Here is a 15201-nt window from a genome sequence, read left to right as displayed (position 1 = left end):
GCTTGGGGCATGTTCTACTCTGTCCCTCAGAACTGCCCAGTTGTCCTCCTTCCTCACATGCTTGATGCCACCTCCTTTATCATCTTTCTTTCCTTCTCCATCTTACTTCCTAGGTCCCCCACTTCTTGAAAACATGTGCCAGATAAATCCACTTGATCTCACATCAACTACTTCAGGAAACAAAAACTAAGGAAGTATGAGTGGAGAGAAAAAGAAGAAACACGCATGCGTGGGGGCACGCGCATGCGCGCGCGCGCGCGCGCGCACACACACACACACACACACACACACACACACACATTTTCAGTTTCAAAGTGTCAGCAGAGTGAAAGCTTGGGATACGGCTCTGGATGTCATCTCCATGCCCATGACAGTTGAGTCCCGCAAGAGGCTGAATTTCTTACAAACAAAACAGGAGGAGCGCCTGGTGGCTCAGAAGGTTAAGTGTTTGACTTCAGTTCAGGTCATGATCTCATGGTTCAGGCCCCTCATTGGGCTGTGTGCTGACAGCTCAGAGCCTAGAGCCTGCTTCTAGAGGGATTCTGTGTCTCCCTCTCTCTCTGCCCCTCCCCTGCTCATTCTCTCTCTCTCTCTCTCTCTCTCTCTCTCTCTCTCTCTCTCTCTCTCTCAAAGATAAACATTTAAAAAATTAAAAAAAACAGGAGTCTCAGACACTGCTGGAGAATACAGAAGGTAAGCTTACAGTGGCAGAGAGGGTGTTGTTTTAACTAAGAGTGACAAAGAAGTTTGACTTTGTAGCCTTTAACACAGAAAACTTTAAGAATAGCAGCTCAGAAATTTGGAAGAGAAGTTGCACCTTTGAGAAGATTGTGTAAGTAGAGCACACGTGATGTATGAAAAGCTTTGGGGTTTGTGTGTAGGGTTTTTGTGTTTTTTTTTTTTTTTTTTGTAGTTTGTGGAGTAATAGGTTACTTCAGTAAGAGGTCATGCAGTTTACTTAACACAATAGGTTTAAAAAAAGACTCTAAGAGTGTGTGGTTTATGAGATTCATCTGAGGTTACTTCTAGGTGTGTTTCCAAAGTTTTTCCCCCCAAAGTATTGGCTTAGAAATTAAGCCAAAAAGAAAAATGCTACATGTAATATCGCCTTCTACCCCTTTAGCCCATTGTTATTCCAGATATTTCACCACTATTTTGCATCACTTTAATGACTTACCAAATATTAGTTAGGAAATGCATTATTATCCTCATTGTCTACAGGAGGAAATTGACACAGAGAAGAAATGTGACTCACCTAGTTACTACTTACTTCCACAATTAATGATGAATCTAGGACAACCCACAGTGCCTCACTTCTAGCATTTCTGTGTTTTGAATTTAATTAGAAATTAATGTAATTTAATAGGGTTTTTTTTGTTGTTAGATATTTGATGATGGTTTATAAAGGAAATGCTCTTTGAGCAATCATTATGAAATGAAAGGGCGTGTTAACATGGGCATGTTAACTGAATGAAAGGGCACGGGACCTGTTTAGACAAAGTAGTTCAGTGCCTTTATGTTACAGATCTGTCCTTTCTTGCCTTTCACATTGTCCAGTAATAGGGAGAGATTCCACAAGATGAAAGACTTACCCCCCTGAAACCATAGGGTCAGGGAGTTCAGTGGGAGACACCATCCCAAAGAATTTGGTCTAACAGAGTTCATGATTATTTTGAAAGGTCTTACGGTAACCACACTAATGTGCGTTCACTTCTTGGTGAGTTACAGATAGAGATGATACCAGATGGAGTAGTCACACAAAGAAAACTTTACGTGTAGCAAAAAAGGAGATCATGGAGAATAACTCCCAAAGCTGGGACTCCCCCAGCAGGGGTGAGTGGGTCCCTTTTATTTTGGGGTAGAATGAATATAAAGAAAGGTGAGTTTTGTCATTGCATGTAGAGATGGGCATAAGGTCGTGCCCATGTATGGATGAAACATCCGTATACATGCATCATATATTAAGTTAATGAGGTTTGTGCTTATATAATGAGGTAGAGGTGACTGCCCGACACTCTATGGTCCATCTGCACAGGTAGTGGTCAGTGATCAAGCTCAAACTGGTCAAGTCTGGTTAGAGGTCTTCCTATTGTTTGCCTTTAAAAGATAAGGTTAGGGGTGCCTGAGTGGCTCAACTGGTTAAGCTTCAGACTCTTGATCTCGGCTCAGGTCATTATCTCACGGTTCTTTTCTTTTCTTTTTTTTTTTTTAATTTTTTTAATGTTTATTTTTTAGAGAGAGAGAGAGAGAGAGAGAGAGAGAGAGAGGCAGAATGTGAGTGGGGGAGGAGCAGAGAGAGAGGAAGACACAGAATCCGAAGCAGGCTCCAGGCTCTGAGCCATCAGCACAGAGCCTGACATGGGGCTGGAACTCACAAACTGTGAGATCATGACCTGAGCTGAAGTCAGGCGCTCAACTGACTGAGCCACCCAGATGCCCCATATCTCACGGTTCTTAAATTTATTTATTTTTTTTATTTTATTTTTGGAACAGAGAGAGACAGAGCATGAACGGGGGAGGGGCAGAGAGAGAGAGGGAGACACAGAATCGGAAACAGGCTCCAGGCTCCGAGCCATCAGCCCAGAGCCTGACGCGGGGCTCGAACTCAGGGACCGCGAGATCGTGACCTGGCTGAAGTCGGACGCTTAACCGACTGCGCCACCCAGGCGCCCCTCACGGTTCTTAATACTGAGTCTCATGTTGGCCTGTGCGCTGGGCACGGAGTCTGCCTGAGATTCCGTCTCTCCCTCTCTTGAAAATAAATAAATTAATAATAATAACAAAAGATAAGGCTAACATTCCTGTGAAGAAGAAGAAGGGGGGTGGTCAGTGGGAGTCTTGCTGGTGACATTATTAGACCTAAATTATTCAGTCTCAAAGCAGAGTATTTTCTAGTTTTTTTCTCTTTCTAATTTTTTTTTGGACAGAAGCAGAGTTTTAACTTGGGCTCTTGAATCCTCAGACGTGATCTTGGGCAAGGAATTTTCACTCAGACTCAGTTTCCACCCCTGGGAAATCCGAATCTTAAGAGTCCCTACCATAAAGGTTTCTGATAAGGTTTAACAAAGATGATTCGAGTGAAGTACTCAGTACATAGTTAGTACTCCATAAATGTTAACTGTTGTCATCGTTAACGATCATCCGGGTCAGTGCCTGAGACCGATAGGTTAAGGAATCCAAAGCTTGATGTCTGATTCTGTGAGGTTGACATTCTATCTAAATCTCTTCATTGTTTCAGGCTGCTTTTGTTTGTCTGAAATATAAGGGGGAATGGTGGTCTAAAGATTCACCTGGAAGCCGTGGCATGTATTTGAGAGGCTTCTACATGGACGAGGTCCATCTGACTTTGTCTAGGGGAAAGCTTATAGCAAAGGCACCAAAAGGAAAAGTATTACTGTGTCTCCCTACTTTACTAAAGATGGTAATTGCAGTTGACAAGTAGCACCCACGGAGGCACTCAGCAAGGGTTACAGCTCATTTAAAAACGAATAAGAGCTCAAATTCAAACATTAATAGGGTGATTTTGACTTGGTATTCTTTCAAACATGTAACCACTTTTCTCTTTTTAAATTCAAGGCCAGTTGCTTTATTCCCTTGGGCCTTCATTTAGAAATGAGTGGCTCATTAATTATCTTCTTGACTGCAGAATATAGATGATGTTTCATTTCATTTTCACGTTGGATGAGTCAACTAAAAGGGGTCTCATTGCTGAAAATCATGGATCACAATTTCTCTTTGTTTCTCCACTGTTAGGAATAGCTCAGACCTACCCCCTGCAAAGAAGCATACTAATTCTCCCAATTGCCTTTAGCTTAAGTAAATCTCATAAATTTGGTGCAGTGAGATGTTTGGATATAACTTCATCAGAAATATCATTTATGTCCTTTGTCGTAACCTCATGCCAGGGTAATCATACATTGGAGACCCATCAAATAAAACGATTTATGAAGAATATTGATTCCATTCTTCTTTCCACACAGATATTTACAATTGGAAACAACTTTCCAAATAAAAGGGATATGAAATCTGCCTTTGTTCTTGGGTATCAGAAGAAAGCATTTCGTAAATATTCTCCAGATGAACAAAGTTTCAGGCAGATTTGCTTGAGGTACATATTACATAGACCTGAGCTTTCTCTCTCTCTACTTAGTTTTCAGACTTTAAAAAGCTGATTCATAGGGTTATTTTTCAAAGGCTAGCTACTGAACAGGATGGCGTCTATGAACACTGCAAAATACAGGAAAGAAGTCCAGCCTCTGCTCTGCTTCTTACAACCAGCATCAGTTTTTCTGACTTCCAACTTCTTTTTTTAAACGAGGAAATGACGCATTCTCTATGTTGGAAGCATGATTGTTTACCATTTATTTCATTTCTCCCTAAAATGCTTTTGCTCCCTTTTGTATAATCACTATGGGTTTTTAAAGGTCTTTTCTAAGCAGAATGGGTGTACTTTTTCTCCTCACCTTAACAAAAGCTATGTCTTCAGCTGTCTTTTGCTCTCTCTCTTTTTTTCCCCTTTCAATAGAACCAGTTAAACATTAGCAGCAAAAGGAGAATAATTTATTTATAGGGTGTACACCTTTGAACGAATTACCCCCAAATCCCACACAATTATAAAACAGAAGCACTTAAATGAGTTCAGTACAATAAAACAGAGTGAACCAATCAAAAAAAGTATACAAACAGTGGGTCTAGACTGACTCTTTAAAGTGTGGACCAGAAAACCCACTTCTAAATGGCTTTTGAATATTCAATTAGACAAATTGTGGCCCAGGGAAGCTTTCCATTACAGTGGTGGGTAATTTTTCAATGGATGATAGATTTGAGGATGTTTTTGCATTTATAAGGAAGCACTCCTTAAATAAACACTAAATCCCCCAAGGAAGAACAAAGAACTCTGGAGAACACAAAATCTGATTGGGTGTGACCTCAAGCACTGAGTATGTGGGGATGAGCATTGAGTACTGACTGATGAATGAACGCAGAATGGGAACAAGAATAGCAAGACACACCCAAGTCCCAACTGTGATCCCCTACATGTTCACCTGCCCCACTGGGAATCGCACTTTCATCTCTGGGCCATCTGCAAATATTGGGCAAAATTCGCTTGTTGAGGAGCAGATCCCTCTGTAGGGCTTTAGAGAAGAAAGGAAGAGGTAGCACAGAAAACCATAGGGCGAGATTTCTCTGGGACATAAAGACCAGTTCTGCCTTCATTGCCAAACCCCCACCCCCACCCCGGGGCCAAGCCTCTCTTCTCTCTGGGTCTTAGTTTTCCCTTGTGAGATGGAAATATTACTACCCATCTTGTAGAGTGGTGCATGAAAAGCACTTGACAAACACGATGCTCAAAACGTTATCTCCATTGGGGCACCTGGGTGGTTCAGTTGGTTAAGCAGCCGACATCGGCTCAGGTCATGATCTCATGGTTCCTTGAGTTAGAGCCCCACACTGGGCTCTATGCTGACATCTCGGAGCCTGGAGCCTCCTTCTGATTCTATGTGTGCATGTCTCTCTGCCTCACGCCCGGCTCACTCTCTCTCAGTCTCTCCAAAAACTGAATAAAAGTTAAAAAAAAATATTACCACTGATCAAGTCATCTTAGCCACTCAACCAGCAGAGAGCTTGTGGGGGACTTGGATTTACAGGGTTATGCAAAAGGAAGTTTGCTAATGTGCAAATACAAGAAATCCTGTTTGGTAATCACCAGAAGATGGTAGCCATGTGACAGAATGGAATAAAGCCACTGAGATAAATTAACTAGCTTTGCTATAATGTAATAGCTCAAATAAAGGTATTATATTTTTAAAAAATGAATATATAGTGGTGCCTGGGTGGGTCAGTTAAGCATCCAACTTCGGCTCAGGTCATGATCTCCTGATTCGTGAGTTCGAGCCCCACGTCAGGCTCTGTGCTGACAGCTCAGAGCCTGGAGCCTATTTTAGATTCTGTGTCTCCCTCTCTCTCTGCCCCTCCCCTGCTCGTGCTCTGTCTCTGTCTCTCAAAAATAAATAAATATTTTTAAAAATTTTTTTAATGAATATATAGATCAATGTGAATTTTTCTTACCTCCTGCCCCTTTCCCAAGCAACCAACTGGACCACAGTTTTTTGTCATTTTCATAGGGACCCATTTCAGCCTTTGCTGAATGTTTGTGTTGATACTAGAGGAAATTTCTTACTACTCTCGAAGTTCTGTTTCATGTTGTTTCAGTCATTGGGTTTTGCTTTAGTACTGGTTTTTTGGTCCCCCCCACCCCCACTGCTGCCAGAATGACTATGTTATCACCTAAAAGTGTCCCTTCCAACAGGGGTGTGCTGATTTTTCTAAAACATATAAATACAAGATGCCCAGTTTAATTTAAATTTCAGACCAACAATGAATACATTTTTTAGCATAAGTATATCCCCAATGCTTTGTGGACCAAACTCACACTGAGAAATTATGGGTTGTTGATCTAAAATTCAAATGTACCTGGGTGACCTGGATTTAGGCTGGCAGGCCTACCTCAGGAGCTGGTTGTGGCCTAGAGGGTACTTCTGCATCCTCAGGAAGAAGTTTTATTCCCACCAGAGGCCCAAGCTGAGGCACTGAAGGAGAAGACAGAGGCCCCATATATTCCTGGAATGGGGACAGAATATGGCTGTCTGAAAGCAAGGAATGGGTTTGGTCATGTGGGATTCTGAATCTTGCCCCCTCTGCAAGGGACCACCCAAGCAGGCCTGTCCTCTCGTCTGAGGACTTATTCTGATTTAGTGCCAACCACAGATCTGGTTAGAAGAGACCAACTACCTGCACGTTAATGTTTGATACGCTTGTACATTTCAAATCGATAAGCAGCAAGTGGTGGTCAAACACACCCTCCTCTTTGGTGAGGTCAGTGTGTGACCCCATGAAAGGAAAATTTTGCTTTCATGTAATAACTTGAGATTGGTTTATTTTATCCCAAAGCTTTTTGCAATCAAATAAAGCTGATTTTTGAAGCGGGTAAGTGTGTTCTCTTTTTCTTTCACATTTTTCCTGCTTTTTCTATCTGTGCTGGTCTCTAATTTTAATTCTTTGTTATTTTTAGGATAAGAAGTAATAAGTACCACAAAGCTCATGAGTGTGTTGTTGTAGTCATTTTTTCAGGTAATTCCTATCAAAATTCTTGACAAAATAATAGTTGTTATTTTTGTTATGATTTGTATGCGATGCATTTTGACTTGGCTCCCATATAATTTGAACATTCAGTGGCAAATTGAGGCTGTAATGTTATAAACAATGTCATTTCCAAGATGAATTATTAAATGTTATGTAGAAAAATGTTTTGAGTGAATTATCGGTTTATTCCATTTACCAACTATAAATTTAGGATCATAAACATGATGATACAGAGGATAGAATTTCAAGATCTCCTCTCGGTGATTCTGATTATCTTACAACAAAGATACCACTAGAGTACATTTGTAAAGAAAATTACAAATATTATTGGTTATTAAATAGGAATAGTTTTATTTTTTATAATTTTTAATATGATGCTGACATCATTTTATTGTCAAAGATGCTGTGAGAAAGTTCTCTAACATTATGCTGGAGTAAGTGAGTGGGTATGTGATCCCCTTTCAGAGCTCTCTCAAATTCTAGATGTTTTAAGTAAAAATGAATAAATATTTAACATTATAAACACACTAAGTAGGAATGTATGGTATAATATAATCTCAAAGTTACTGTGCGTAACATTCTAATTCTCCTGGCAACCTTGCAAGATAATTATTATTGTATTGGTTTATTCATGAAGAAACTGAGGCTCCGAGAGCTTGAATAAATTGTCTAAGGGCCCAGTGCTAGTAAGGGCAGAGCTAAGATTTGAACCCTGGTCTGGCTGACACCAAACCCGTGTACTTTCCCTATACCATTCTGTTGTTAGAAAGAGTACTGGACAAAGATGAATGATTTATAAACTTCCTCCCTTCAAAAAAGGAATAGAGTCAATGTAATATCAAAATAAGACATTGACAAATGAAAGCAGAATACACAATCATTTAGAGCTGGTGTTGCATGGGAGTCGTAGGAAATTACTTTAGGTGAGTCCTAAACAAAGCTATGACTGTACTAGTAGCCAAGGAAGAGAGGAAATTGAAGAGTACATTGGTTGTTTTCCTCTTAAAAAGTCAAAGAATGAGCTCATTTGCAAAGGCAGTCTTTTTCCTTTCATGATCTGATGGAGGAGTTTCTGAACTGAGTTCTTTAGTGAGAAATGCTAGGTATCAAATGAATATTGCCTTACTTAATCTTTGGTTTTGTAGAAATCTAGTTAGTTTCATGGAATCCTTGAAGCTGAACTGCATTTGAGGCTAATTTTATTGATTGATTGATTGATTTATAAAAAGACATAGTGTTGTGATCAGACTATTCCATCTAGCAATCAACAGCATGAGTGAAAAAAAAATCTATACTAAAACGCTTTGTTGGAATGCTTTACACTTTTCACAGAATGGAAACTCAAATAACCTGTTGTACAATTAGTCGTGAATACAGTCCTTGAGTTTTCTGCCCATGAACATGAGTATTGTCTAAAACATGTCTTCTTTGTAGCAATTAGGTCCTGCCCCCACTGTGCTTGGCTGAGTTCACAAAAGTGTTGTAACCTGTTAGCTTCCCTGTCACTTCTCTGGCTCTTCTCTCCTGCTAAGCTTTGTTTCCTGACAGTAATTAAAACCTTCTACCGCTTCCATAGCTACTGCTGCTCCTGGAACCGCATAGCCACCTGGTTACATGGCTTGGCAAAGTATTGGCCTCTGTCACCATAGGGGCCAGGGCTTCTGCCTCCAAAATTTCCTCCTCTCATGGGTCCAGAATTTGAAGAGTGATTGCTATAATCGCCAAAGTCATTATTAGCTTCCACCACCTCCAAAGTTGCTTCCATCGGTACCAAATCGATCATAGCTGTCCGTGTTGTTGCCATATCCACCACCAACTCAACTGCTGCCAAAGCCACCTTGCCCACTGAAATTTCCTCCATGACCAAGGTTGTCATTCCCACCAAAACCACCTCCACGACCACCACCAAAGTTTCCAGAACCACTCTGACCTCTTTGGCTGGATGGAGCACTAGCTATCTGTTGCTTAGATAGGGCTTTCCTTATGTCATACTTGTGGCCATTTACAATCTGGTATTTTAGGGTGTTGTTGTTGTTGTTGTTGTTTTTAATTTGATTTAAATCCAAGTTAGTTAACATATAGTGTAATAATAGTTTCAGGAGTAGAATTTAGTGATTCATCACTTACATATAATACCCAGTGCTCATCCCAACAAGTGCCCTCCTTAATGCCCATCACCCATACAGCCCATCCTGCCACCCAGCACCCCCTTTAGTAACCTTTAGTTGATTCTCTGTATTTGAGTCTCTTATGGTTTGCCTCCTTCTGTTTTTATCTTATTTTTCCTTCGCTTCTCCTATGTTCATCTGTTTTGTTTCTTAAATACCACATATGAATGAGATCATATGATATTTATCTTCTCTGTCTTATTTCACTTAGCATAATACACTCTAGTTTCATCCATGTTGTCGCAAATGGCTAGATTTCATTCTTTTTGATCACTGAGTAATATTTCATTGTGTAAATATAAACCACATCTTCTTTACCTATTCATCAGTTGATGGGCATTTGGGTTCTTCCCATAATATGGCTATTGTGGACAATGCTGTTATAAACAGTAGGGTGCATGTGCCCCTTCAAATCAGCATTTGTATCCTTTGGATAAATACCTAATATTTATCTATTTTTAATTTTTTTGAGGAACCTCCATACTGTTTTCCAGAGTGGCTACACCAGTTTGCATTCCCACCAGCAGTGCAAAAGTGTTCCCCTTTCTCTCCATCCTCACCAACATCTGTTGTTTCCTGAGTTGTTACTTTTAGCCATTCTGACAGTTGTGAGGTGGTATCTTTTTGTGGTTTTGATTTGGATTTTCCTGAGGATGAGTGATGTTGAGCATCTTTTCATGTGTCTGTTAGCCATCTGGATGCCTTCTTTGGAAAAGTGTCTGTTTGTGTCTTTTACCCATTTCTCCACTGGATTATTTGTTTGTTGAGTGTTGAGTTTGCTAATTTCTTTATAGGTTTTACATAGTAACCCTTTATCCAGTATGTCATTTGCAAATATATTTTCCTATTCTGCAGATTGCACTTAGTTTTGTCGATTGTTTCCTTCTCTGTACAGAAGCTTTTTTCTTCACAAGGTCAACATTGGTTCATTTTTACTTTTATTTCCCTTGCCTCTGGAGACATGTCTGGTAAGTTGCTGTGGCCAAGGTCAAAGAGGTTGTTGCCTGTGTTCTCCTCTAGTAGTTTGATAGTTTGCTGTCTCACATTTAGCTCTTGCATCCATTTTGAGTTTATTTTTGTGTATGGTGTGAGAAAGTGGTCCAGGTTCATTCTTCCACATGTCGCCAGCCTGTTTTCCCAGCATCATTTGCTGAAAAGACTGTGTTCTTTCCATTGGATGCTCTTTCTTCCTTTAAGACTGGTTGGCCATACATTTGTGGGTCTATTTCTGGGTTCTCTCTTCTGTTCCACTGATGTTTGTGTCTGTTTTTGTGCTAGTACCATACTGTCTTGTTGATTACAGCTTTGTAACATAGCTTGAAGTCTGGAATTGTGATGCCTCCAGCTTTGGTTTTCTTTTTCAGGATTGCTTTGGCTATTCAGGGTCTTTTCTGGTCCCGAACAAAATTTAAAACTATTGGTTCTAGCTCTGTAAAGAATGCTGGTGCTATTTTGATAGAGATTATACTGAATGTGTAGATTGCTTTGGGAAGTATTGACATTTTAGCAATGTTTTTTCTTCCAATCCACGAGCATGGACTGTTTTTCCATTTCTGTGTGTCTTCTTCACTTTCTTTCATAAGCTTTCTATAGTTTTCAGCATACAGATCTTTTATTTCTTTAGTTAGCTTTATTCCTTATGTATTTTATGGTTTTTTGTGCAATTGTAGATGGGATTGATTCCTTGATTTCTCTTTCTGCTGTTTCATTATTGGTGTATAGAGATGCAATCAATTTCTTTATGTTGATTTTATATCCTGCGACTTTGCTGAATTCATCTATCAGTTCTGTCAGTTTTTTTGGTGGAGCCTTTCAGGACAATCTGGTATTTCTGAATGGCATTCTTGTGTACAGTCATGGTCATCAAATGTTACAAAAGCAAAACCTCTCTTCTTGCCACTGCCTCAGTCCTAATTTCAACCACTTCAATTTCCCCATACTGTTCAAAATAATCTCTCAGATGATGTTCTTTGGTGTCTTCTTTAATGCCACCAACAGAAATATTTTTCACAGTTAAGTGGGCAAACAGGCCTTTGAGAATCCTTACCTGAGGCAGCCCTCTGGTTCCACATCTCTCCCATCCACCTTGTGTGGCCTTGCATTCATGGCTGCATCCACCTCTTCCACAGTGGCTTACAGAACCAACCCAGATCTCTCATTACCACACAGTCCGTGAGCGTTCCCCATTGCTCAGAACGGCCCCTCAGACTCTCATCAGTTGTTTCAAAGCTCGAACTTCCAAGGAAGAGCTTTTGCAGCTGTTCAGGCTCTTTGGGGGACTCTGGCTTAGACATGCTGGTGGGGGAGGGAGACTTTAATGACGCTTCCTTGGTGGCATCCACGGGCAGAAAGGCTAAATTATCATCATTTGAAAATATGTTTTTCATATGTAGAAATTTGGTAGACATGGATATTTATTACAGGAACCATTTTTACATGCTGGGGGACTAACATTGAATTGTAATTCACTGAAGACATTTAGACAAAGGCTGACATAGTATGATGGAGATCGTGCCATTTGGTGATCTCATACTGAGACTGGCAAATTTTTCCTCTAAAGGCCCAGGTAGTTAATATTTTAAGCTTTGTGAGCTATGCCGTCTCTCTTCCAACTACACAACTGTGCCACTGTTGAGTGAAAGTAGTCATAGACAGTACGTGGATGAATGTGGGTATGTTCCAGTAAACCTTTATTTACAAAAACTGGTGGTGGGCCACATTTGGCCCAGGAACCCTTATTTGCTGATCCCCACTTGCACATAATACAAGATCAAGCTTTAAGATTATGTCCCTTTAGCATTCTGTCTCAAACTACATGTCCAAATGAGCCTTGTGTCCCAAGTAACTCAAGAAGGAATTGTACAACATGTATGCATATTCTCTATTATTGCTTCATTAAAGCTTAATTCTGTGACCAGACAGCCAGAACCAGAGTTTATGCTGTGAAGATGCGGGGCCATAGCACACAGCTGGCCAGGCTGTACCGTCCCAAAAGGCTTTCAGCCACAGGAGCTAAGGGACATGGAAATCTAGCTAATGCTCGATTGGAAGGAGTGTCTTTTTCTAATTCTTCCATCTAGAGGAAGAGTCTTTTTCTAATTTGTCTGCCGGGAGGGATGTCTTTTGCTAATTCCGATAATGGCGCATGGAGTGTGCTAACAGAGGCCCTGTGAAGACCTAAGAACCTGACTCATATCCTTCCCATTTTTGTGGGCTACCACTTAAAAAGCAATCTTTGCATGGTTCTTTAATAAGAATTAATTGGAAACCATAGGGTTTGGCGCCATAATCCAGGAATAAGACACTTCAGGCCTGAAAGATATTAAGGGTAGCTGTTAACAATTGACTGTTGCAACCAGAACATTGTGAGATTGTGTTTACTCTCTCTGATTTTGGTTTTAATAAACTGTCATGGACTTTAAAAAATCCTAGCCCTCTGAAATATTAGGGAAATTATATAGTTTACATAATGGGCCATTACTCTCAAGGGGATCCAATGCTGGCTTTGAACAACAGACAGTGTGAAGAGTCTCAGATTGCCTATACTCATTTTCCGATGAGATTCACCATTAAACTGTGATCAGTTGTTTAGGAATTGTGTTTAAGATTTGCTCCTTCTTCATATGACATCAGTGAAACCTGTTATAATTTGTTAAGAAAAATGCTGACATCGACTTGTTTTCTTTACTTCATAGGGTTAATTTTATTATTTTTATTATTAAAAATTCTCGTAGAAATTAAAACAGTGCTAAAATATATAAAGGCAAAACTGAAGTCCCCTGTGTTTTCTGACCTTTGTGTATTGCTGAGAAATAAGTGTCCTGAGTCAGAGCTATAAAAATATATCTTTGTACGTTTTCTTCTGGTATTGTTTTATTGTTGTATTTAAATCTTCAAGGACAATTGGTCCTGTTTTGGGGTATGTTGCAAGGTAGGGATTTGGCTTTTCCATCTAAATGAGTAACCAGTTTTCAACCACTGATTGACTACTACATCATGTTAGTATCTAGGAGAAGTGCTTTATGTGTATTTCTGTGGTGTCACACTCTGAAAAAGGTATTCATCTCAAGGGTGGAGATTTAGTTGAATCAATAAGTTTTACTGCCTCATCAAGAACATTCATAAGTGAAACTGTTAATTTTTTTTAACTGTAAGTGGCCTAATGGGGGTGAATACAATAACTGTATCCTCAGCTTGGTCCTCTGCCTTGGTTCGTGTTAAGGTACCATCAGCTGTACCCACCATTGTCTTTGTATCATCAGTGCAAATGGTCAACACAGTGAAAAAGGAGAAAAAGCAGATCGTGTTTTGGTATGATTATGAAAATCATTTTGACCTTGCAGACCTTCCTGAAAGGGCCTCAGAGGACCACTGCAATGGTCTACAAGTTCCATGAGAATAAGAATTCTGCCTATCTTGCTAGTCATTGAATCCCCAGTGCCTGGTACATAGGAGGACAATTAATACTTATTGAATGAATATGTGTTGCCACCTGTATCAATTAGCTTTTGTTGCAAGTAACCATAAAATCTCAGTGGCATTATAAAAGTAAGCATGTTTTACTCCTGCATGTGCTGGTTGCTTGGGATTCTCCTGGTCTTGGCTGGGTTTGTCTGGGCAACTCTGCTTCTTGTTTCTGGTCCATGTGTCAGCTGGACTCATTCAGTGCTTAGTCTCTCATCCTTCTTGGGCCAGTGAGCTAGTTAGGGCCTATTGCAGAGACACAGAGAGAAACCAGAAACACATTGGGCCTTTGAAACCTTGGATGAGGCCCTGTCACTACTACCCATATATTTTTGCCCAGACAAGTCACATGGCCAAGCCCAGAGTCAAGGGGCAAGAAAGGGTTCTTTGTCCACAGTAAGGTCATGGCAAAAATGTGGATGCAGAGAGATAGGGATGGAGAATTGAGACCAAACTACTAATAGGGAGACCAACTCTTCCCAATTTGCCTGAGATTTTTCTGGATTTACCCCTGAAAGCGCGACACTCCTAGAACCCCCTCAGTACTGAAAAAACTGGGACAGTTGGTTACCGTAACTGCTCCCCAACATATTTTGAGCTGTAAGCAAGTTGAAAATTGTATGGTGTGGGAGCTGGTCCCACTTAAAATTTTTTCTCAAGCACTATAGATGAAAGTATTTAATAGAAAACAACTGGTTATAATTGGGGAAGAAATAAATGTTTCATAATTATTTTAACCCTTCACTAAGAAAGACATATTCCATGTATATAGAACCATCAGGTCAAACATTAATATTGCACATTTTACTTGAACACATTTTTAAACTATATACTAAGAAAATTCAATTTTAAATGTATACATGCTATATCATTTATATGTGATAAACTATGGTAGCAATCTCTTATATTTTGCAAATATCTTTTAACATTTTCTTCAATTCAGTTCATTTTTATATCCTTAATCATAAAACTATAAAAACAAGATGATATTGTTACTGGTACCATGTAATTATGTAACAGCTCATTGGGCAAGAAAGAGCACATTTAAAGGAGTGAGGTAAGCAAAGGATATTTTGGAGGTATTAATGACCTTGGGTATCGAAGCTAAGAGACTGAAGCAAATTTATGGGGTTACATTGCATCTTTAGCAGTTAAAACGCAAGAGAGAAATAATAAATCAGCTGAATCGTTGTAAGAAAATTGAATATTGTGTAGAGAGATTAACAGAACTACACAGGAATTGCGAGACGTATATGCCTGTTGCTGGGAATGGTAATGAGAGTATTGGAAATGAATGGTTCTGCATCGTCCTTGAAATATCATTACCTGTTGTTCAGAAAGGCCTGTTCCCATTTGTATTTTTCCTTAATGTAGTACATGCGTTTGCATCCTTGTTTGGTGAAATTGTTTGAAACATGTCAGAAAT

General features: G+C 39.8%; 1 pseudogene; it reads right to left on the bottom strand.

Moving 5' to 3' along the window:
• Window positions 1–7890: 7890 nt before the first annotated feature.
• Window positions 7891–13760, bottom strand: LOC101093341 (annotated as a pseudogene).
• Between the last annotated feature and the right edge of the window lie 1441 nt (window positions 13761–15201).

Source organism: Felis catus, chromosome A2 (genome assembly GCF_018350175.1).
Source record: "Felis catus isolate Fca126 chromosome A2, F.catus_Fca126_mat1.0, whole genome shotgun sequence".
NCBI classification, from domain to species: Eukaryota; Metazoa; Chordata; class Mammalia; order Carnivora; family Felidae; genus Felis; species Felis catus.
This window is presented reverse-complemented; position numbering and strand designations above follow the sequence as displayed.